Raw genomic sequence first — 26,379 nt, 5'->3', positions numbered from 1 at the left:
GGCATGGTTTCTTAGGATTAATAACACGACTATCAAAGAAACAGACGATTTCCCCTCTTTGTCTTTTTAAAGAAAAAGACCAATATTTATGCTGAAATGTCTTCACAGACTGGGGCACATTTTTATTAAAACAAATTAATACACCACAGATGTAGTATATATACATATGTACACTGGCTTGGGCCAGTATTATTTGTTATAAGCATGTAGCACAAATCCAAGGAAAAAATTCTGAACTAGTATGTATATAGTAAAGGCAGCATTTGATCGGTGGAGAAAAAAATGGATTAGCCAGTAGATGGGCTTGAGACAATTGGCAATCATTTGGAAGAATGTAGTATCCTAACCTCACTCTTTATACCAATAAAAATTTCCAGTAAACATTTATATATATATATAAGAGTAAAAACATAAACCAACCAGCAAAGCTTAAAATGCCAGAAGGAAACATATATATGTAAGTATATGTGTGTCTTTGTGCATGCACACATACATATAATCATGATCAAAATTTTGCAGCACCCAAGAATGTTAGGTGAAAAATAAATGTCTCCTTTCTGCCCTAAACCTTTGGTTCTATTTCTCAGGAGAAACCAATTTATCAGTTTCTTGTATAAATATTCTGTATATATTTAGGTATATGTATTAGGTCTTCCCTGATGGCTCAGCGGTAAAGAATCTGCCTGCAATGCAGGAGACACAGGAGATGAGGGTTTCATCCCTGGGTTGGGAAGATCCCCTAGCAGAGGAAATGGCAACCCACTCCGGTATTCTTGCCTGGAATATCCCATGGACAGAGGAGCCTAGTGGACTACAGTCTAAAAGGATCTCAAAGAGTCAGACACGACTGAGCAACTGAGTGCATACATGTATACCTTTTATTAAAAGACATTCATATTAGACAAAAAATCCTATTCACTTTTTCACACTATATCTTGAACTTCTATTTAGTACATATTGTTCTACTTATTCATTATTAAAGACTGCCTAATATTTCCTTGACTAGATGTACCATAACTTATTTAAGTACTTTCCTAAATTGCTTTTTTCTCATAGCAAAATGTTTTCAGGGTCTCTCCATATCTCACATATTAATCTAACTCACTTCCCTCCTGTTGCATAGTATTCCACAGTAGGAATATGACACAATTTACCCATTGACAGGTTGCTTCCAATTTTTCTCTGTAACAAACAATAGAATTTCTAGTCCATGTCCTCGTGTGAAAGTTTCTCGAGGGCAGCAGTCCTCATATTTTCAAAAGATCACACTGGCTGTTGTGCTGAGAACAGACTTGGGTCTAAAAGCAGGGAGACTGGTTGGGAGGCCACTGTAATAGTCCAGATGAGTGGTTAAGTGGCACCAAGAAAGGTGAATGGTGGTGACAAGTGTTTGTAATGAGGTACACTTTGGAGGTAAAGGTAACATGACCTGCTGATGTTTAGACATAGAATATGAGAGGAAAAGGAAAGTCAAAGAAGATCCCAACGTTTGGGGCCCAAACAACTAAGAGATTAAGGGTATCATTCACTAAGATACTGATCTCTGGGGGATGAGCAGCTTAAGGGAAAAGATCAATATTATGAAATCTGTTTTGAAAATATTAAGGTTGCCCATCAGACTTCCCAGTGGAGTTCAGGTAAAAGCTTGGCACCAGAGATATTGACTTGTGAGTCGTCAGTGTATGGATGCGATTCGTAAGGATGATATCGAAAACCAAGATACCAAGACAAAGTGAGTGCAGAGAGAGAAGAGGTTCATGGCTCTTCTTAGAGCATTCCAGTATTAGAAATTGGAAAGATGAACAAGATCTAGAGAAGGATATTGTGAAGGAATAGTCATCAGGATGGGAGGTGACCTGGTTTCCAGTTCGATAAATACTGCTGGTAATGATCCAGTAATATCAAGACTTACAATTGACTACAGGATTGACAAAGTGGAGCTCACTGATGTGGGCAAAAGCTTGACAGGATTGGTATCAAGAGAGAAAGGGAGAAGAACTGAAGACTCCTGGAGGAATTTTTCCTTAAAAGGGAGCAGGGGAAAAAAGGGACATTAGCCTGAAGGGATGTGAGACCAAGTGAGGATGCTAAAATCAAGATATCACAACCTCTTATAAAAAGTAGACAGGAGATCCCAAGTAGAGAAGGCAACGCAGAAGAGAGAAAAGGTAATCGTATGAGCGATGTTCCCAAGCAGGTGAGAGGAGATGGGTACCTCCCACACACATTGCCAGGCTGCCTAAGTTAGAAAAGTTTGTCCTTCATGTGGTGGAAAAGCAGAGTATGTGGGATAAATGAATAAAAGGAGAGAGATTATATGTGGTGCAGGGAGTGAACGTTCTTTATTAATTTTTCTCTGTTATGTTCTCAGTGCAATAAGAATATAGAGTCAGCTGAGACTGAGGCTGGTTGCTTGAAGACAGTCACCCAAGACATGAGTGAGAAGTGTTGCCTGCAATGGAGGGCAGCTGGTCAAACTGTGCCATTAAAGATAAGGGAATTTGCAAGTCAAGACCATCATGCCTACCAGCCAGGCCAGGCAGGCTGGTATAGTGTCTTAGAAAATGAAGGAAGTTTAAGACCAGCTGAGTGGGAAGGGGTTGGGATGGCTTTACTGAGCAACTCAGTTACCTTCTGTGGCACGCATTTCCTCAACAAACACTGACGGAGAGCCCACATCAGACCAGGAGGTTAAGATAGACCCCTTATGGATCATACAGCCTATGAGGTAAACTTTTCTGTAAGAATAGGTCTCAGTTTTACCCTTGCTGTAAAAGGGGTATAACGGGATAGTCTCAGGTACCTGGTGGGGGTAGGTGGAGGGAAGCGAGGCTGTGAGAGCTGACGAGTTCATGTGCAGGGGGATGGGAGGCAGCATGCATTTTACAACTTGGAACAGACTTCCTCCTTAGGCTCCACTCTCCTTTTTACCTAAGTCATGCAGCCATCAGCTTGCTGGTGCCGTCTGCAACAGGTGTCTTAATTTATGGGCAAAGTGCATCCTGGGTGAGGTGCTCTCTGAGGTCTTGGCCAGAGTGCCATGATTCTGCCGCAGAACCTATTTTTCCATTATGAGCAACAACCAGGGAAAGTGTTTTGAGAAACTGCTAAAATGAAAACCCACCCCAAATATTAACTGTTTTTGTAAGCTTCTCAATTTGAGGAAGGAGACAAATGAGCTCCAGGTTAGACAATTTGCCTCCTCTTTATGCTTTGAGACAAAGATTATAACAGGAATGACAAGCAGCTTGACTTTGTCGCCTGTAAATGCTTCAAGATAACAAAACTAGCAGGAACAGAGAGGGGTAAGCCCTGTATAGGGAATAGATAAAGAGGCCACCTATTTCTCATTCTGAGGGTCAAGGAGACCTCCCAGACCATATAGGCACAGGAGGGTTCCTCAAGGGAGCGAACAGTAGGCCATCACATGTTTTGTTAACCTCCCAGACACCCTCACACTGGAATCCAACTTGGCTAAAAGATGAACATGAACACAGAGGAGGGCCCTTAGTCAGAACAAATATGGACCCGGAGCCAGACAGAGCAAGATGATTGGCTGCAGGAACCCCGGAAAACTGTCTCCATTTAAGTGATTTAAGTCACCCCAAAGGTGCGACTCTCTCTGAGACCGCCCAGGTGCCTATCTGCATGTATCTTTCTCTTAATAAACACTTTATCTGTTTCTATGTTCCATCTCTTTGCTAAAAATAAATCTTTTTTAAGAGAAGACAAGAGCCAGGGCTGTGCTTCTAGCCACCAGCAGCTAGAATTTGGCATTCTCACCGGCACAAGTCTGGTCTGCTTCCCACTCAGGGAGCTGAGATCCTGTTTCAAACTGCCACACACAATGCCCACCCCTAAGATCAAAGTCATCCTGCCTCCTTCCTCTTTTATGGTTCCAGGTAAATCCTAGAAGGTCATCACTGAATGAACCACAATTGTAAAAAATACGCTAAAGCTTAGTGGGCTTGGCTTTTTAGGTGGTAAAAACAAAACAGTGCATTGGGTTCTGCTCTAAAGCAATTCCATTCCAAATGCAGCTATTTCGGGGGCTTCTTTCTGTCATCATTCCCAACAGACCCACACTGACCTCACACACTTTGAAAATGACCGTTTGTTTCTCTATGCTACAGAAAGCCGTACAGAATTTTCTATCTCAGATCTATCATTGTTTTCCCATGGCACATTTATGCCTCAGAGTTGCATTACCTAATGCTTATCGCGGGCTACGGTTTCTGTTTACTTCTTTGAAATGCCCTTTCTTAATGGATTTTAAGTAAACACAGCTTTTAGTTAATTAAGCTTTTCCCTACCATTTTTTCTTCTTTACACAGATTATTTCTTGATTCCACTGTAAACAAAGCAGTACTAGGTAATGATTAATTTTAGGCAACCACATCAAACGAGCCATGTAACCTTTTCCCACTAAGGGCTAATTATTAAACACTTGTTAAAAGCAGTAACAATCTTTTTGTTGTATTCTGACATAACAAATGTTTTTATTTTCCCATATCCTTCTATGGCTCAATTATATTTATCACACAGTGCTAGAAATTAAGTAATGACTCTAAATTCCTTCTGCTAATGGAGGTGTAAAAATGTTACCAGCCGTATCAGCACAAGGGGTGTTGCAGCCCTCAGGCAGCTCCTGAGGCTCTGACAGGGAGCCATGAGGGAACTGACCATGGAGACAAACGGGCTATTGCCAAGCCCTCAGCCACTGCAGCCACCCCTCAACGGTGTACCTTCCAGGCACTCAGGATGGGAAAGAACAGGATATTGGCCTAGAAAGCTCAAGTGTCAATCAAAGCAATGATTTCAGTGAACCCAGACTCTTGCATCTTTCCATACATAAAAAAATACTAAATTCATTAGCTTGAGCTATCCTGGTTTTCTTTAATTAACAGTAATATTTTGATGTACTGACTACTTGGTCTTTGTTGCAAAAATTCCTATACACCCTTACCTCTTTGGTGCAGTCCCTCAGAGCTATCTTCAGAGGTTACCTCCTGGGCTTGAAGTCCTCAGAAAGTCTGTCTCATAAAATACAATTCTCAACTTTTAGACTGTGCAATTTTTTTTTTCTTCAGTCAACAGAGGGAAAGTCTGTGTGACCACACAAACCACTCTATATTTTGCAAGCTGGGATAAACCCTTGAGCGATTTTCTTCCGCAGCTGAGGTCCACCTATCCCTAAAGCTTATTATGAGCTTTTCTTATATCTCTGTATAAATTAGGATTCTATGTCCCCAGTAATTCAAAGTAGCTTAAATAATAAAGAGAAATATCAGGTTATATGACAGAAGAATCCAGAGGTAGTTGGCTTCAGATAAGGTTTGGTCCCATAAACAATGTCTGAGGAGAAAAGGATTTTATAGAGTGTCAGAACATTCAGGGAAAAAATGTTTAGTTTGCAGATTTCATGAGTTTTCTTTTTTAATTAGTCAGCTTTCTGAAAATTATAAGGTATTGTGACTTTTCTTACTCTAAATATTATAATTTTGTATTTGTAACCTTTGTCCTCTAAAGTGGTTTCTGCAAACTGTATAAACTTCAAGCTTCACAAAACTTGAATCTGGCCTTCCTGAAGAGAGGGCAGAAGATTGCTTTCAGAAGAAAAAATTTTATTAAAATGAAGGTGAAAGGACATTTAATGACAAAAACATAACCACTGAAGTTTTAAATCCGTTTTCAACTTTCTTTTTTTCTTCTTTAAAAAAATTTTTGGCTGCACTGAGCAGCGTGTGGGATCTTAGTTCCCTGACCAGGGATGGAACCACACACCCTGAAGTGGAAGGTGGAGTCTTAACCACTGGGTCGCCAGGGAAGTCCTTGTTTTCAACTTACTTAGCTTTCAGTTCTGCCTATATGAGTCTGATAAATGTTTTTACTGGTAATGAAGCTATTTAAAAGCAGGGACTATGTTTTAAGACCTTGTCTGGCTGTGCCTCCAGAGATCAGTGAAGTAATCTGTATGTAAAAACATATTGGTTTGCCATTCCCTTCTCCAGTGGACCACGCTTTGTCAGAACTCTCCACCGTGACCCGTCTGTCTTGGGTGGCCCTACAAGGCATGGCTCATAGTTTTATTGAGTTAGACAAGGCTGTGATCCATGTGATTAGTTTGGTTAGTTTTCTGTGATTGTGGTTTTCATCCTGTTATCTGAGTGCCAAAGAATTGATGCTTTTGAACTGTGGTGTTGGGAAAGACTCTTGAGAGTTTCTTGGACTGCAAGGAGATCCAACCAGTCCATCCTAAAGGAGATCAGTTCTGGGTGTTCTTTGGAAGGACTGATGTTGAAGCTGAAACTCCAATACTTTGGTCACCTGATGCGAAGAGCTGACTCATTGGAAAAGACCCTCAATCTGGGAAAGATGGAGGGCAGGAGAAGAGGATGACAGAAGACGCGATGGTTGGATAGCATCACTGACTCCATGGACATGAATTTGAGCAAGCTCCGGGAGATGGTGAAGGACAGGGAAGCCTGGCATGTTGTAGTCCATGGGGTCACAAAGAGCTGGACACGACTGAGTGACTGAACAACAACAAAAACATATTGACTTGCTAATGTTTCTTTCCAGTACTCTGATTCCAAAATAATTATACTTTCTTTTTATTTGAACAAATACAAAAGTCCAAGCTGGAGGAGTCAAACTATATAGACATACTATGTTTATAGTATGTCTATGTTTATAGTTAAACTATATAGACATACAGTATGTTTATAGCACAATGACCTAAGCCTTGTTCATGGACTTACTTATTTGGAATAATTATTATCTATTTGTTGGAACAGAGCTTTAAATAAATAAAGGAAGAAACCTTGCCTGAGGTAAGATTCTTAGTAACGTAAGAAGCATTAAATGTAACCATGTTTTCTACATCCTTAAGAGCATATGTTTATTTTAGAGGTTGCTCTAGAAAAAAATGCATTTTAGGAAAGAGTTCATGTGAAATTACTCAGGAAGGAAATACTTGAATTATACTGTTCACACTGGCCCTTCCGGGAGAGATTTGGAATTCATGTTTCGTCACTAAAATTCATCCTCAGTGAGAAAGTCTGTGAAAATGAATTTGACCAGCTTTGTCTAGAGATCATTGTCATTGCTCTGAGAAGAGAAGATCCTGTGGCCTCTGTGGCTTCTTCTAGAACTTCATCTTTCAGTGATGTGTGACACTTGAAGTTCAGTTCAGTGGCTCAGTCGTGTCCGACTCTCTGCAACCCCGTGGACTGCAGCACGCCAGGCCTCCCTGTCCATCACCAACTCCCACAGTTCACTCAAACTCATGTCCACTGAGCTGGAGATGCCATCCAACCATCTCATCCTCGTTCGTCCCCTTCTTCTCCCGCCCTCAATCTTTCCCAGTGTCAGGGTCTTTTCAAATCAGTCAGTTCTTCGCATCAGGTGGCCAAAGTATTGGAGTTTCAGCTTTAGCATCCGTTCTTCCAATGAATATTCAGGACTGATTTCCTTTAGGATGAACTGGTTGTATCTCCTTGCTGTTCAAGGGACTCTCAAGAGTCTTCTCCAACACCACAGCTCAAAAGCGACACTTTGGTACATTATTAAATAACACAGTTTTAGGCTTCTTGGGATCTATGGGGACAAACGCAAACTAACCTGCCTTTATCTTTTGTACTTTTCCTATTTGCCAAGTCACCTCTCTCAGCACAGCATCTTCATTGGTGAAAACAAGAGTGTTGTTCCAGAATGATCTCTGAGGTCTAAGCAGTTGTGACATTCTGTTATTCTAGGATCCAACTCTCTATATTTTCAGACAAATGTTAAAGTCTTGACTAAATGGGAAATAGTTTCCTGAAACTGAGGGATCTTCTTCAACTTATTGTGAAGGTTCTGAATTTAAACATTTCTGTGAAGAAGTAGTGTTTTCCAAGATTTCTGAGAAAGGAGGAGACTTTTCTTTCCTCCCAGCAGTTACACCTTGCCTCAGAAGTCATCTTGGATTGGGAATATTTCTAGAAGTGGTTGAAAGGCCTCAGAACCACTTGGGGGTTTACTAAACACAGACAGCTGATTCCCGCTCCCATGCTATTGTTCAGCTAGTTTAGGGCCTAAGAATGTGAATATCCCACAGGTTTCTAGGTAATGCTGATGCTGCTGGCCTGGGACCAAACTTAGAGAACCAATGGTTAATAGCATTCACCCATTTAGTAGACCCTTTGAAGGGTAGAGAAAATTTAAGGTCTCTGGCCATTAAGTAGAAGGAGGTCTACATATTCTTGTCCTCTCTCCCTGCACTGTGCCTCCTACCGACCCAGGCCAGAGGGAAAGCTGTGGCACCAGGCAGCCCAGCCAGATGGCAGATGCACAGTTTCCACTCACTTGACTGAAGCATGGGTGGGGACTAGACAATACTTTGTTTTCACCAGTGGTTTATACTGAGAGATTTCTAATTTTAGTGGACTGGAGCCAGGTAGCATTCCTGACCTTCCATCCAGTTAATTATAAAAAGAGTCTTGTTTAATCCCCTAATATGGTTTTTCATCCATCTATTTATCTTCCCAGTCATTCACCTAAATAATTTCTAAGTACCCTAGAAAAATTGGATGTAAAAAAAAAAAATGTAAACAAAAAGTTGAAAACATCCAAAATTAGCCTGAGAAAACCACTTCCAAATCCATAACTTCAGAAACAGATTACAAAAATGTGATCATATTGCTGTGAAACATGCATCACCATCTACTGTGAACATCTTTCCATGTTAATAAATACATAATCACATCATCATTTTAAGATGATATACTAATATTAATATAGTATTAATATATTATATATTATTATATATTAATATATAAGTAATTATTTCCTAGTGTAAAAGATTCAGACAATCAGGAACATATGAAAAAAAGAGTCTTATTCTGAGAAAAAAGAACAAAGCTGAACTTCAGACTATACTACAAGGCTATAGTACCCAAACAGCATGGTATTGGCACAAAAACAAAAATATAGATCAATGGAACAGAACAGGGAGCCCAGAAATAAATCCATGAACCTATGGTCAATGAATCTACAACAAAGGATGCAAGAATATACATGGAGAAAAGACAATCTCTACAACAAGTGGAAAATCTGAAAAAACTTAATGTAAATCAATGAAATTAGAACACTTCCTCACATCATATACAAAAATAAACAAAAAAATGGCTTAAAAACTTATATAAGACATGACACCATAAAAATCCTAAAAGAGAACATAGAACATTCTTGGACATAAACCATTAGCAACATTTTCCTTGATCCATTTTGCAAGGCGAGAGAGATAAAAGAAAAAGAAACAAACAGAACCTAATCAAACTTACAAGTTTTTATACAGCAAAGGAAACCATAAACAAAATGAAAAGATAGCCTACAGAATGGGAGAAGATATTTACAAATGATCGGACCAACAAGAGATTAATTTCCAAAATATACAAACAGCTCACATAACTCAACAACAAAAACAAACAACTCTATCAAAAAATGGGCAGAAGACTTAAATAGACATTTCTCCAAAGAAAAGATACAGACGGTCAACAGGCACATGAAAAGGTGCTCAACATCACTAATCATTAGAGAAATGCAAATCAAAACCACAATGAGTTATCACCTCACTTCTGTCAGAATAGCCATCATCAAAAAGTCTACAAATAATAAAGGCTGGAGAGGGTGCATAGAAAAGCAAGGCCTCCTATACTGTTGGTGGGGATGTAGATTGGTTACAGTCACTATGGAAAACAATATGGAGATTCCTTAAAAACATAAAAATAGAGCTACCATGTGATCCGGCAATTATACTCCTGGGTATATATCTGGGAAGAACAAAAACACTAATTCAGAAAGATACACGTGCCCCAATGTTCACAGCAGCACTATTTACAACAGCCAAGTAGTAATAAATGGAAACAACCCAAGTGCCTATCAACAGACAAAAGGCTTAATAAATGCAGTGTTCATATACAGTGGAATATTACTCAGCCATAAAAAATAATGAAATAGTGCCATTTTCAGCAACATGTACGGACCAAGAGATCATCATACAAAGTGAAGGAAGTCAGAGAAAGACAAATATCAAAAGATATCACTTATATGCAGCATATAATATAAAAATAATACAAATGAATCTATATACAAAACAGAAACAGATTCACAGGTGTGGAAAATAAACATGGTTACCAAAGGTGGGGGGAGGGATAAATTAGGAGCATGGGGTTAACAGATACAAACTAATATACATATATACATAAACTATGTAAGCAATAAGGATTTACTGTATAGCACAGAAAATTATAGAAAATATCTTGTAATGTGTGTGCATGGTAAGTCGCTACAGTCGTGTCCAAGTCTTTGCAACCCTACGGATTTAGCCCTCCAGGCTCCTCTGTCCATGGGATTCTCCAGGCAAGAATACTGGAGTGGGTTGCCATTTCCTTCTCCAGGGGATCTTTCTGATCTAGGGACTGAACTGGAGTCTCTTAGGTCTCCTGGAATGGCAAGTGGGTTCTTTATCACTAGCACCACCCAGAATATAATCTGCAAAAGACCCCTACTGAATTGCTATGCTGTACATCTGAAACTAATACAATATTGTAAATCAACTAGCTGCAAAGTATTTTATTATACAGAAAACACCATAATTTAACTAGTTCCCTGTGAACGTCTAGCCTTTAAGTTACTTTCTCTTTTGCCTCTATAAGTAACACTATATTGAAAAATTTTGCCTACAGACAATTGTACATTTCTACAGTTATTTCCTCATTTTAATTTTAATATCCTTGTGTTTATGAGAGTAATGTATATTTATAAAACTTAGAAATAATAAAAGCATTTTTTATCTGAGGCAATTATGACCAAGAGATGGTTAATTAACTGAAAAAGTTGATAAAGCAAGGAATTAAAGCAAAAAGAGAAGAATTTTATGAAAGATTCAGATCAATCTTTCAGATGAATCTAATGCTATTTAAACTGTTCCACACTATAGAAAGGAAACAAAGTATCCAAATTATTCAAATTAAGCTAACATTGATAAAAATATGCAACAATTACTGCACAAGAAAACTATAGATCAATCTCACTTATGAATATCAATACAACAATACAAATGAGTATCAGCAAACATATTTCAGTAGCACATTAAAAGAATAATAACATTAACATTTAAGAATCAGGAGTGCAAAGATTATTCAATATTTGGGAATCTATTATTACGAAAGGAGAAAATTAATGTTATCTTTTCAATAGGTACTGAGAAGGCATTTGAGAAAATTCAATATCCGTTCTTGATAAAGATATAGTAAACTAGGACTTCCCTGCTGGTACAGTGGATAAGAATCCACCTGCCAAGGCAGGGGACACAAGACTCCATTCCTGGTCAGGGAAGACTCCACATCCCTCAGGGCAACTAAGCCCATGTGCCACAACTACGAGCCCATCTGCTGCAACTCCTGAAGTCTGCGCCCTAGAGCCCGTGCTCTGCAACAAGAGAAGCTGCCACAACGAGAAGCACACGCACTGCAACAAAGTCCCTGCTTGCCACAACCAGAGGAAGCCTGAGAGCAGCAATGAAGACCCAGTGCAACCAAAGATACATACATGCAAAATTTAAAAGATACCACAAACTAGCAATAGGTGGACACGTTCTTAAAATGGCTTACTATATCAATCTCAGTCTAAAAAGGAAACAATATACATTTCCATTAATATCAGAAACAAAGCAAGGATGTCTAGTGACACTGCAATTATTTAACATTATTTTTCAGGTACTAATTCAACTAGATAAAAGAGAGAAACTAGAGGTATATCTATTTTTAAATAGAAGAGCTAACATTCACTACCTGCACGTGAGGTAATTGTATTCCAAGAAAGTTTAAGAAAGTCACATGAAAAATGATGTCAAACAATATGGGAAGTAATTTGGCTTGGTAAAAAACAAAAACACCCAACAGAAAGAAACAGCCTTTTAAATAACAATAATCAATTAGAGGATGTAACAGGAGACCTGATTTGTATTGTAACTGAAAAAGTAAGTTAAAGAAAAATCTTTTACTTTCTAATTAAAGAAACACTTAACACACCACTGAGGGATATAAAAGAGAATGTGGACAAATGAAAAGGCAAGTTCTATTTTTGAGTAAAAAAGGTCAACACTGGGGTCATGTCAACTTCCCTTACTGTGTGGCAATCTCAGTAAAAATGCTTTTAAGGAATTTTTTTGATACCAATTTAGATGCTTCTCAAGTTAATATGAAAAATAAGCGGACAAGAAGAGCCAAGATACTTGTAAAAAAGAAGAGGAAAACCAACCCCGTATTAAAATATTATAAAGTAATATCAATTTACACAGTGCAGTGTTGGCATATGATAGGCAGCTCAGTGGAACAGAGTCTGAAGTCCCAGAATCGACCTCACAGCTCATGTATGACTCTGCATATGACATTTACTATTGTTCTGGTATAGGATAAAGGTGCAGTTCAAACAAGAGGAGAAAAAAATAAATTATTCAGTCAATGGCATTGGGATAAATTCAGTAACTCTCTGGAAACACACTAAGTTGGATCCATACTTCATATATTACACCAAATAAAATTCAGGTGTGTCAAAGACTTAACTATAACAAGAGAAGTAGAAAAAAGTATGGAAATATTTTCATCTTGGAGTAGGGGAATTTTCTATGATATGAAACCTAGAAGGCTTGAAAAAACGTTTGATAAACTGGACTATATAAAAATCAAAAAGTTCAGTATGACAAAACTCACCATAAGTCAAAATACAAATCAATGGGTGGGGGGAGGCAGGGTTTACAATTCTTATCACACATAAAGGTTTTATTTTCCTGTTGTAATAAAGAGCTCCTACAAAACAATAAGAAAACTACCTACTTAAATACCTAAAAAAGAATGTGAATTGTTGAAGGAAAACATTGAAGATTCTTAAGTATATGAAAAGATACTCAATTTCACACATAAGAAAATTCAATAAAAGAAGAAAACCTTAAATAACTAAAATTTTATAGGTCAGTTTGCTCAATCTCATAAATTTGCTAACATACTGTGTAACTATCTGAGCAGCCAGCTAGTTCCCCTCTTGTTCGCCCTCCCTCAATTTTGTTTTCATGTAAAAGACAAATAAATGACTTGACTCCCCCCCCCCAAAAAAAAAAAAGAAAGTGAGGGAAAATAAGCATTATTACACATACTGAATGGAGTGTAAATTGGCACAATGACTATGAACGACAATTTGGCAATGTCTATTAAGATTATAGATATGAATATACTTCCACCTAGTAATCACTTCTAGGAATTTAGCCAACAAATAGATCTCATACGTGCAAATGATTCACTGCAGCATAATTTGTAATTATGAAAAACAGGAAACAATCTAGTGTTCAGCAACAGAAGTTTGGTTAAATGAACTATGGTATAGTCATGTAACGGAAAAAAAATGTCAAGCAACTACTGAAAAAAAGAGATATAGTGACTTGGATTATTCTTCAAGATAAAGTATGGCAAGGTACAGAACCATTTGTGTGAAAAAAGTAAGAAAACGAATAGAAATATATTTATTGTCGATTGTTTACACATAAAATATTTTTGAGTGGATTCTCAGTATCTTATGACTAGACTAGATGCCATAGCCTAGATGGCTTAAATAAGAGAAATGAATTTTCTCACTGTTCTGGAGGCTGAAAGTGTGGGGATCAGGGTGTTGGTAGTCAGGTTCTGGTGGGACTCTATTCCTGGCTATAGATGGCTCTCTTCTCCCCGCATGCTCACAAGGCTGAGAGAGGGTAAACTGTCTGCTGTGTCTTCTAATAAGGGCACTAATCCCAATATTCGGGACTCTACTTTCCTGATCTCATCAAAACCTAACTATCTCCCAAGGGCTTTATCTGTAAATACTGTTACATTGAGATGGAGGTAATTAAGGTTTCAACATATGAATTTGGGGGGATACAATTCAGTATTTGATAATAATTACAATTAAGTAATTGATAATAGTTGTCTCTGGGCCCAGGGAGGGAAACAAGAGCTATGGAATAGGAATATAAAGGTGATTTTTCACTGTTTGTTTTTTATACCTCTGTAATTCTCCAACACCAACTGGGTGTCCAACAATTCCATTCAATTCTGATAATATTAATATTTACCTGGAGTTAGCATCAGATCCCACAAGTTCAAGGGCTCAGTTCCACAAAGCTGCCCCGACTTCGGATGCCAATCACAAGTCCCGGGCCACTAGAACTTCTGGCCAACCAGCTATAAATCGGGAGTTCCCATGACCCCCTCCTTGGGTACAATAATTTGCTAAAATGGTTCACAGAACTCAGGAAAACATTTACTAGCTTAGTATAAAAGATGCAAATGAACAGCCAAATGAAGAGACACACAGGCGAGGTCCAGAAAGGTCCTGAGTGCAAAAGCATCTGTCCTCATGGAGTTGGGGTGCCAGGTGCTTGTGTGCGTGCTTAGTCACTTCCGTCATATCCAACTCTTTGTGACTCTATGGACTGTAGCCTGCCAGGCTCCTCTATTCATGGGATTCTCCAGGCAAGGGTACTGGAGTCGGTTGTCACGCTCTCCTCCAGGAGATCTTCCTGACCCAGGGAATCGAACTCACAGTTCTTACATCTCCTGCAGTGGCAGGCAGGTTCTTTACCACTAGTGCCGCCTGGGAAGCTCTGGGTGCTGGTGGCTCAGTGGTAAAGAACCCTCCTGCAACACAGGAGACACGGTTTCAATCCCTGAATTGGGAAGATCCTCTGGAGGAGGAAATGGCAACTCACTCCAGTATTCTTGCCTGAAAATTTCTGCGGACAGGGAACCTGGTGGGCTACAGTCCATGGGGTCCCAAAGAGTCAGACACAACTGAGCACACAGAGCATCCTCCCAGCACGTGGATGTGCTCACCAACCTGGAAGCTCCCCAAGCCCTGTTTAGGGATTTTTATGGTGATTTCATTGCAAGGGTATGATTGATCAAATCACTGGCCATTGGTGATTGAATTCCATCTCTAGCCCGTCTCCTCAACCCTCCGCAGAGACTGAGCGGGGGTGGGGTGGGAGTGACGTTCCAACCCTCTAATCAAGGCTTAGTCTTTTTGGAGGCCACTCCTGATCCTGAAGCCACCCGGAGGTCCATGAAGACTCACCTAATGAGCACAAACTCGGTTATGGTAGAAAGGGGCTTGTAGTGAATAACAAAAGACACTCTCTGTCACTCAGAAAATTCCAAGGGTTTTAGGAGCTCTGTGCCAAGAGTGCGTGGAGAAGGACACAAAGACCAAACATAATTTCCTATAATATCATAATGAATTTTGAATTTTGATCTACTTATACACAGGCACATACACACTAAATAGTCTTAAAATGTTGGAGCTGGGGGAATGCTCAAGAAGCCTGAGTTAACCAAGTTCACATAACTTGTGAGAGTTAGACCTGGGCCTCATATTTCCTTACTTCTATTTAAAGATTCTTTACAATATGTCATGATTATTTTTAATTTCTTTGAAGATGTTTACTGCTTTTGTGACTTCAAGGATCTGACATTTCTAGTTTTCATATTTTAAAAAGATGAGTCCTCCAGACTTTGGGGAAATGGGACACTTGAGGGAGATCAACATTCATGTAGTTTTTCTCCAATGATCAGTGCAAGACATAGTATACAGAGACAGCTATTTATATCATACAGATTAGAAAAGACTTGGAAACTGTCCCATCCAAAATACCTCTTTACTACTCTGTTCAAAGACCTGAAATAAATCTTATTACTGTAAACCTCTTATGAGCAATGCAAATATTTCTAAGGGAGGTACGTCCACACTCTGAATAACCATTACTAACTCTTGAAAAAATGAATTTATTAGGTTCCTACCTCAAGGTCAGATTTCAAGAGCAAGTTTCTACAGGAATGGGACTAAGGATAATAAATTTTGGTAAAAAAGAAACTTCTAAGTATCAGTTTAGTCATTTGTAAAATGAGTGAGCTGGACTGGTGTGTCCACAGACTTTCTTCCTACAGGGCTCTGTTAAATACCTTATTTCATTTATTCCATGGAAAAACTAGGATATGTGCGAAAGGGGGGTGCTGCTTTTCTCACTTGTCAGATAATGAAACTGAGGCTCAAAAGAGGTGAATTTCTTGTCCAAGATCACCAGCCAAGGATTCTGTTTCGCATGATCACTTAACTCCAGTTTCAGTGACCTTTCCACTGTATCATACTTATTCCTCCATCTTTTGAGCCATATTACACGGTATGGTGCTGGGATTCAAAACTGAAAGATGAGGCTCCTGCCCTGTTGGGGTCTGCAGCAATTAGAGAAGACAAATACTTAGCCACATCATCACCTCCCTGCTAGAGAGAAAGAGAGAGAGGAAGAGAGAGGGGGAGAGAGAGAGAGAAGGAGAGGGACAGGAGGATGGAGAGTTGGGAGCAGGGATCAGCAAAAGCGTCACAGAAGATGCTGAAGCTGAACTAGAAAGGATGAGCAGGTGTTTGGTATAAAGAAAGGTTGCACCAGTGCTCTCAGGTGAAAAGACTTCAACTTAAAATGGAACACAAGGTGCTCTGTCAGTTTTCTGCCGCAGACAGGCAGAGAGAAACTGTGGGGCAGAGGGGCCTTTAAACCCCTTTTGGATAACATCATTTGTCATCCCCTTGTTCAGGTCTGTGCCAGATTGTTGAGGTCATAGGCTCCTTCTAACTGGCTCCTCTGCCATCACTGTGCTTAGTTGTTCAGTCGTGTCCGACTCTGCGACCCCATGGACTGTAGCCCACCAGGCTCTTCTGTCCAAAGGGATTCTCCAGGCAAGAATACTGGAGTGGGTTGCCATTCCCTTCTCCAGGTGGTTTTCTGAACACAGGGATCAAACCCAGGTCTTCCACATTGCAGGCAGATTCTTTACCATCTGAGCCACCAGGGAAGCCTCCTCTTTCATCCCTATGTGGTCCTTTATTTAAAGGGCTATATTATGAAAGAAGATGTAAAGTGACAGACAAGTAACAGACCATGCCATAACTTTTTCAGTTGCTTTATACTTAGTTTTACTTCCCAGATTATGGTATAGGGGATTGGAAGCCCTCTTGAAGTTTTCACAAGACGCAGTAACACACCCAGATAACAAGTGAAAGACAAGAACAAGTTTTCATCATTGATCAAAAAAGAAATCCATCATGGCTATGGCCTGGACCAGCTGGAGCTTTGGGTGAGGGCTTCTGGAACAGGTTGCTACCTGATGGTTTTGAGACACCTCATTGTGCAACCCTCCCCTTAACATCCCAGTCTCATAAGAAACATACTTCGGAAGCAGAACTAAGAAGTATCTTTCTTCCCTTCCTCAGACTTGCTTCAAAAAACAAGTTTTGACCACTTTGGTTAGTATCATGCTGACATACAATTGCCTCCAAGGTGTCAGTGGTTCTCTAGCTCACTTACAGACCTGAAAACACAAACACACACAGAGAGACCTCTTGCACTTCCTTTAGTGAAATCCATCTTTTGTTACATTCTTTACATTTCTAACACAGATAAAATACTAAGGGTTCCTGGTCAAAACTCCAATTCATTTCATGCTCTTAAAAGAGACAAAGGTTATTCCAAATCTTCTGCAAGTTCTACAAATGCCGTTTGCTTGCTTACTTGCTTTTATGGTAAGAGGGGAACACGGCATTCACCTGAATCTTAAACACATTGCGATTGTTTATAAATCAGTATACTTTCAAAGCTACTCCAGAAAGAGTCCTTGGTGGCTGTGCAAGTGAAATATACGCAAGAAAGACTGTGCTGTCTAGGATAAGAGAAAATTACATAGCTCCCGAAAGAGAGAGGGGAGGGAGGGTTAAGGCAAAAAACAGGAAGGAGGAAAAGAAAGGAATCTTGAGTGGCCAGGCCACCATCTTCGCTGTCACCCAGGTTTATAACCTCAGGGTCTGCTCACCTCCTGACATTGATGTGCCCTCCCCAGGCAGTCAAAACCTGCCATTCTTCCTTCTCTGCCATTTAAGTGGGAATTCCCTTCATTCTGTTCCTACTTTCACATCTGTAACCTGAATCTTCAACGCTGAACTCAGAATATATCAGCTTCCCGGCTGACCTTCCTACCACCAAATTCTCTACTCTCTGTCACACTCCCACTATCAGACCAATCTTTCTAAAACACTTTGTTCACCACATTGGACCACCATTGCCCTTTAACTAAAGCTCAATCATTTTAGCCTAGAATTCAAGGCCTCATGCGTATGGCCCTAACTTGTCCTTTTTGGCCTATCTTCATAGCATTAGCTTTTAGTAAACACTTACCAAGGGTCAGGCACTCAGTTAAAAGCTTCTAAATGTTATTTGTCCTGTTGGAATCCCTTTCCAGGTAAGGTGTTATGACCCCCGCATTTGTGAGATCCTGTCGGGTGGCCATTGGGGGTGCTGAACATGTGATGCAGCCCAGCCAATCAGAGCATTCGTCCACCAAAGGCCAGCCAATCAGAGCATTCCCTGCCCCTAACAGGCCAACCAATCAGAACATTCTACTCGCCGTGTGTGTGTGTGTGTGTGTGTGTGTGTGTGTGTGTGTGTGTGTGTGTGTGTGTGTGTGTGTGTGTGTGTGTGTGTGTGTGTGTGTGTGTGTGTGTGTGTGTGTCTCTCTCTCTCTCTCTCTCCCCCCCCACCTGCAACCCATCTCCAAGCCCAGCTGTAGGAAATTTGACTTTTAGGTGTGGGAGAGAGTGGGTTTCTTTCTTCCGGGGTTAAATCTACACAGAAAAGCAGAAAAGAGAAGAGATAAAGAATGAGAGAGCGGGTATGGGGAAGCCTGATGATATTGTTTGTCCCTCTGGATCCCACCACACTGGCAGCTAGTTCTATATCCGGACTTTTCCCATAAGGAGTCAAAAAGTCCCTTCCTTACTTAAGCTTGTTTGAGTTAGGTTTGCTGTTATTTGCAACTGAAATGTTGATTAGAGCCCTTTACAGGGCTCTGATTTAACCCTTAACTCATTTAACCCTCACCGCAGCCCCGTGAATTAGGACTGTCACTTTCAACCAATTTGATGGGGGCAGTGACACCAGAGAGATGTGACTTGCTGGAGGTCTCACAGTTTTTAATGTGGAGATATTTTCAACCAGGCCTTTAATGGTGTCTTCTAAGACCCTTCAGGAAGACATGCCCAGTGTTTCTGTGTGCCAGGTACCAGGCTGAGCACCACACACTTCTGCCATCCCATCTGCTGCTGTGCTGCACACTAGGACCTCACCCAGGTCCTGACTTTTTACACCTGGATCTTTACTCAGGGTATTTTCTCCACTTCAGATAGGCAGATGACACCACCCTTATGGCAGAAAGTGAAGAGCTAAAGAGCCTGTTGATGAAAGTGAAAGAGGAGAGTGAAAAAGTTGGCTTAAAGTTCAACATTCAGAAAACTAAGATCATGGCATCCTGTCCCATCACTTCATGGGAAATAGATGGGGAAACAGTGGAAACAGTGGCTGACTTTATTTTGGGGGGCTCCAAAGTCACTGCAGATGGTGATTACAGCCATGAAATTAAAAGATGCTTACTCCTTGGAAGGAAAGTTATGACCAACCTAGACAGCATATTAAAAAGCAGAGACATTACTTTGCCAACAAAGATCCATCTAGTCAAGGCTATGGTTTTTCCAGTGGTCATGTATGGATGTGAGAGTTGGACTGTGAAGAAAGCTGAGCACTGAAGAATTGATGCTTTTGAACTGTGGTGTTGGAGAAAACTCTTGAGAGTCCCTTGGACTGCAAGGAGATCCAACCAGTCCATCCTAAATGAAATCAGTCCTGAATATTCATTGGAAGGACTGATGCTGAAGCAGAAGCTCCAATACCTTCTCCACTTGATGCAAAGAACTGACTCACTGGAAAAGACCCTGATGCTGGGAAAGATTGAAGGCAGGAGGAGAAGGGGATGACAGAGGAGATGGTTGGATGGCATCACTGACTCGATGCACATGAGTTTGGGTAAACTCCAGGGGTTGGTGATGGACAGGGAGGCCGGGCATGCTGTGGTTCATGGGGTTGCAGAGTCGGACACGACTGAGTGACTGAACTGAACTGAGCCTGGCCCAACTCTGCCTGGCTATATTTACTTATCCTTCAAATTTGAAATCAGATGTCAGATCATTCTGGAAGTCTTTGAGGTTACCCCACCCAGAAGAAATTACTTCCTCCTTTGAGTTTTAAAGACTTTGACTTGAACAGGGGGCAAATGGGTGTCTTCCGGAGCTTACTGCCTAGTAACTTGTGGGCATTTCTTATGGAGGTTCAAGGACTAGTGGTTTGAAGTCACCAGATTTCCACTCCAGTCATTTCAACAGTAAGTCTGCAAAAACCACACTTTTTTTTTTTTTTAAACAAGTAGTGCCAGTGTTGTGGTCATGAGCAGTGGCTTTAGAGTAAGACCGGGCTACGTTGGAACCTGGCTCTGCAACTCTCAAGCTTGGGCAACCTTAAACAGATTGCTTATTCTCTGGGACTCACATTTTTCTTACCTGAGTATGAGGATGAAAACAACTTTGATCTTAGAGAGATATGAGAAGTAAATGAGATAACCAACATTAAGTTCTTAGCATAGTGTCTGGCATATGCTGCTGCTAAGTCACTTCAGTCGTGTCCGACTCTGTGCGACCCCAGAAACGGCAGCCCACCAGGCTCCCCCATCCTTGGGATTCTCCAGACAAGAACACTAGAGTGGGTTGCCATTTCCTTCTCCAATGCATGAAAGTGAAAAGTAAAAGTGAAGTTGCTCAGTCGTGTCTGACTCTTCGCGACCCCATGGACTGTAGCCTACCAGGCTCCTCCATCCATGGGATTTTCCAGGCAGGAGTACTGCCATTTCCTTCTCCAGAGGATCTTCCTGACCCAGGGATCGAACCCCGGTCTCCCTCATTGTAGGCAAGACGCTTTACCATCTGAGCCACCAGGGAAGCCTATAGCATATATATCTATTTCTATATCTATCTATCAAATTTTTATGTAAGGGATCATACCTTCTACTTATGTTGCCTCCACACACAGAGCAGAGAGAGATAAAACACATATTTACTAAATGAAGGACCAGTCTTACAAATAGCCGCTCCCTTAAAACTTCTCCCAGGCTTCTACCGAAAATGACCAATAGCAGGTGCTTGAGGAAATGAAAGACAGTTGGAAAAACAAGCTGGGATAGAGGTGGGGAGAAGGAAGAGGGAAATGGTGGTCAGGAAATAAAAGCCCCTTCTAAGAAAGAGTATCCTAAGAGCAGTGAAGGTAATCAGTGTGAGCAAAAGCCAGAATTATTTTTGTTCCTTAGACTACCCCCCACCATCTCTTACTTGTCTTCTCTCAGTGGATATCAGGTGAGATAGCCAGTGACATAGGCTCTAGTATCTTTTGAAATTGTGCAGCATTCCCCTTCAGTCCTCCTCTTGCGAGTGGGCACAAGGCAGTTGTGCTGCAGTAGTTACAGCTTTGGAGAAGCCAGTGGCACCCCACTCCAGTACTCTTGCCTGGAAAACCCCATGGACGGAGGAGCCTGGTGGGCTGCAGTCCATGGGGTCGCTAAGAGTCGGACACGACTGAGCGACTTCACTTGCACTTTTCACTTTCATGCATTGGAGGAGGAAATGGCAACCCACTCCAGTGTTCTTGCCTGGAGAATCCCAGGGATGGGGGAGCCTGGTAGGCTGCAGTCCATGGAGTCACACAGAGTTGGACACGATTGAAGCGACTTAGCAATTAGAACAAATAACTTCCATAATTTGTGTGGAAACACAAAAAAAACCTTGAATAGCCAAAGCAATCTTGAGAAAGAAGAATGGAACGGGAGGAATCAACCTGCCTGACTTCAGACAATACTACAAAGCTACAGTCATCAAGACAGTATGGTAGTGGCACAAAGATAGAAATATAGATCAACAAAGCAAAATAGAAAGCCCAGAGATGAATGCAAGCATCTGCAGACACCATATCTTTGACAAAGGAGGCAAAAATATACAATGAAGTATAGACAATCTCTTTAGCAAGTGGTGCTGGGAAAAGTGGTCAACTACCTGTAAAAGAATGAAACTAGAACACTTTCTAACACCATGCACAAAAATAAACTCAAAATGGATTATAGATCTAAATGTAAAACCAGAAACTATAAAACTTCTAGAGGAAAACATAGGCAGAACACTCTCTGACATAATCACAGCAAGATCCTCTATGACTCACCTCCCAGAGTAATGGAAATAAAAGCAAAAATAAACAAATGAGACCTAATTAAACTTAAAAGCTTTTACACAATGAAGGAAACTATAAGCAAGGTGAAAAGACAGCCTTCAGAATGGGAGAAAATAATAGCAAATGAAACAACTGACAAAGAGTTAATCTCAAAAATATACAAGCAGCTCATGCAGCTCAATACCAGAAAAATAAATGACCCAATCAAAAAATGGGCCAAAGAACTAAACAGACATTTCTTCAAAGAAGACATAAAGATGGCTAACAAACACACGAAAAGATGCTTAACATCACTCATTACCAGAGAAATGCAAATCAAAACCACAATGAGGTATCATCTCACGCTGGTCAGAATGGCTGCCGTCAAAAAGTCTACAAACAGTAAATGCTGGAGAGGATGTGGAGAAAAGGGAACCCTCTTACACTATTGGTGGGAATGCAAACTAGTACAGCCACTATGGAGAACAGTGTGGAGATTCCTTAAAAAACTGGAAATAGAACTGCCATATGACAAACATGACCATCCCCATGGAATAGACCATCCCCTTGGAAAAGAAATGCGAAAAAGCAAAATGGCTGTCTGGGGAGGCCTTACAAATAGCTGTGAAAAGAAGAGAAGTGAAAAGCAAAGGAGAAAATGAAAGATATAAGCATCTGAATGCAGAGTTCCAAAGAAGAGCAAGGAGAGATAAGAAAGCCTTCCTTAGCGATCAATGCAAAGAAATAGAGGAAAACAACAGAATGGGAAAGACTAGAGATCTCTTCAAGAAAATTAGAGATACCAAGGGAACATTTCATGCAAAGATGGGCTCAATAAAGGACAGAAATGGTATGGACCTAACAGAAGCAGAAGATATTAAGAAGAGGTGGCAAGAATACACAGGAGAACTGTACAAAAAAGATCTTCATGACCCAGATAATCACCATGGTGTGATCACTCACCTAGAGCCAGACATCCTGGAATGTGAAGTCAAGTGGGCCTTAGGAAGCATCACTACAAACAAAGCTAGTGAAGGTGATGGAATTCCAGTTGAGCTATTTCAAATCCTAAAGGATGATGCTGTGAAAGTGCTGCACTCAATATGCCAGCAAATTTGGAAAACTCAGTAGTGGCCACAGGATTGGAAAAGGTCAGTTTTCATTTCAATCCCAAAGAAAGGCAATGCCAAAGAATGCTCAAACTACTGCACAATTGCACTCATCTCACATGCTAGTAAAGCAATGCTCAAAATTCTCCAAGCCAGGCTTCAGCAATACATGAACGATGAACTTCCTGATGTTCAAGCTGGTTTTAGAAAAGGCAGAGGAACCAGAGATCAAATTTCCAACATCTGCTGGATCATGGAAAAAGCAAGCGAGTTCCAGAAAAACATCTATTTCTGCTTTATTGACTATGCCAAAGCCTTTGACTGCATGGACCACAATAAACTGTGGAAAATTCTGAAAGAGATGGGAATATCAGACCCCCTGACCTGCCTCTTGAGAAACCTGTATGGAGGTCAAGAAGCAACAATTAGAACTGGACATGGAACAACAGACTGGTTCCAAATAGGAAAAGGAGTACGTCAAGGCTGTATATTGTCACCCTGCTTATTTAACTTATATGCAGAGTACACCATGAGAAATGCTGGGCTGGAAGAAGCACAAGCCAGAATCAAGAATGCTGGGAGAAATATCAATAACCTCAGACATGCAGATGACACCACCCTTATGGCAAAAAGTGAAGAGGAACTAAAAAGCCTCTTGTTGAAAGTGAAAGAGGAGAGTGAAAAAGTTGGCTTAAAGCTCAACATTCAGAAAACTAAGATCACGGCATCTGGTCCCATCACTTCCTGGGAAATAGATAGGGAAACAGTGGAAACAGTGTCAGACTTTATTTTTTTTTTGGCTCCAAAATCACTGCAGATGGTGATTGCAGCCATGAAATTAAAAGACGCTTACTCCTTGGAAGGAAAGTTATGACCAATCTAGATAGCATATTAAAAAGCAGAGACATTACTTTGCCAACAAAGGTCCGTCTAGTCAAGACTATGGTTTTTCCAGTGGTCATGTGTGGATGTGAGAGTTGGACTGTGAAGAAAGCTGAGCACCGAAGAATTGGTGCTTTTGAACTGTGGTGTTGGAGAAGACTCTTGAGAGTCCTTTGGACTGCAAGGAGATCCAACTAGTCCATCCTAAAGGAGATCAGTCCCAGGTGTTCATTGGGAGGACTGATGCTAAAGCTGAAACTCCAATACTTTGGTCACCTCATGCAAAGAGTTAACTCATTGGAAAAGACTCTGATGCTGGGAGGGATTGGGGGTAAGAGGAGAAGGGGATGATAGAGGATGAGATGGCTGGATTGCATCATCGACTCGATGGACATGAGTTTGAGTGAACTCCAGGAGTTGGTGATGGACAGGGAGGCCTGGCGTGCTGCGATTCATGCGGTGGCAAAGAGTCAACTGAGTGACTGAACTGAACTGACTGATGACCCAGCAATCCCACAGCTGGGCATACACACTGAGGAAACCAGAATTGAAAGAGACATGTGTACCCCAATGTTCATTGCAGCACTGTTTACGATAGCTAGGACATGGAAGCAACTTAGATGTCCATCGACAGATGAGTAGATAAGAAAGTTGTGGTACATATACACAAGGGAATATCACTCAGCTATTAAAAAGAACGCATTTGAGTCAGTTCTAATGAAGTGGATGAAACTGGAGCCTATTACACAGAGTGAAGTAAGTCAGAAAGAAAAACACCAATACAATATATTAATGCATATATGTGGAATTTAGAAAGATGGTAACAATGACCCTAAGTGCAAGACAGCAAAGGAGACAAAGATATAAAAAACAGTCTTTTGGACTCTGTGGGAGAAGGCAAGTGTGGGATGATTTGAGAGAATCGCATTGAAACATGTATATCACCATATGTAAAACAGATGACCAGTCCAAGTTTGATGCATGAAATAGGGTACTCAAAGCTGGTGCACTGGGATAACCCAGAGGGATGGGATGGGGAGGGAGGTGAGAGGAGAGTTTGGGACAGGGGAATACATGTACACCCATGGCTGATTCATGTTGATGTGTGGCAAAAACCACCACAATATTGTAAAGTAATTAGCCTCCAATTAAAATAAATAATTTAAAAAAGAGAAGTGTTCTATGGGCAGAAACAGATCATAATACTTTCTATTCTTAGTTGGTTGAGTGTTTTTATTATGAGAGGGTGTTCGGGTTTTTGCCAGATTCTTTTTTTTTTTGATATCTATTGAGATGATTATATGGTTTTTCCTTTTTAGTTTGTCGTTATGGTGAATTTTATTGATTGATTTTTCAGATGTTAAATGACTCTTGCTTTCTTGGGATAAACCTTACTTTGTCATGATGTATTGTCTTTTTTATATAAAGATGCATTCAATTTGCTAAAATTTTGTTAAGAATATTTTATATCTATGCTCATGAGGTATATTGGTCTGTAGTTTTCTTATGTCCTTGCCTGGTTCTGGTATCAGGGTAATACTGGCTTATAGAATGAGTTGGGAAGTATTCCCTACTCTTCAGTTTTCTTGAAGAGTATGTGTGTGCTGAATAAGTATTGTTTCTTTCTTAAATGTTTGGGCCTGGGGTTTTCTTTGTGGGGAGTTTTAAATTATTTATTTATTTATTCATTTTTGTCTGTGCTGGGTCTTGGCTGCAGCACACGGGCTTTCCCTAGTTGGAGTGCAAGATCTCCAGAACACGAGGGCTCAGTAGCTGAGTCTTAGCTGTGGCTTAGCCCCACGGCATGTGGGATCTTAGTTCCCCTACCAGGGGACTGAATCCATGTCTCCTGCTGCTGCTGCTGCTAAGTCGCTTCAGTGGTGTCCGACTCTGTGCGACCCCATAGACAGCAGCCCACCAGGCTCCTCCGTCCCTGGGATTCTCCAGGCAAGAGTATTGGAGTGGGGTGCCATTGCCTCATGTCTCCTGCATTGGAAGGCAAATTCTCAACCACTGGACCACCAGAGAAGTCCCTGAAGGAAGGTTTTCAACTACACATACAATTTCTTTAATAAATACAGAGCTGTTTTGGTTATCTTTTTTTTTTTTTCTCTTGAGTGGGTGTTTATAGTTTGTGTCTTTCTAGGAATTTGTTCTTTTTATCTATGTTGTGCTATTTCTATTTGCTGTAAT

The 26,379-nt window shown here is 40.6% G+C and overlaps 1 long non-coding RNA gene across 1 annotated transcript in view; it reads right to left on the bottom strand.

Annotated features, from left to right (window-relative positions):
• The window catches only part of LOC112587505, a 91,751-nt gene extending 73,330 nt beyond the window's left edge, over positions 1 to 18,421 (bottom strand). Inside the window, exon 1 of the long non-coding RNA XR_003112023.3 lies at positions 18,296 to 18,421. This is a non-coding gene — a long non-coding RNA (uncharacterized LOC112587505). The remainder of the gene's footprint in view (positions 1 to 18,295) is intronic.
• Positions 18,422 to 26,379: the final 7,958 nt, after the last annotated feature.

The sequence above is a fragment of the Bubalus bubalis genome, chromosome 10 (genome assembly GCF_019923935.1).
Source record: "Bubalus bubalis isolate 160015118507 breed Murrah chromosome 10, NDDB_SH_1, whole genome shotgun sequence".
Classification (NCBI taxonomy): domain Eukaryota; kingdom Metazoa; phylum Chordata; class Mammalia; order Artiodactyla; family Bovidae; genus Bubalus; species Bubalus bubalis.
This window is presented reverse-complemented; position numbering and strand designations above follow the sequence as displayed.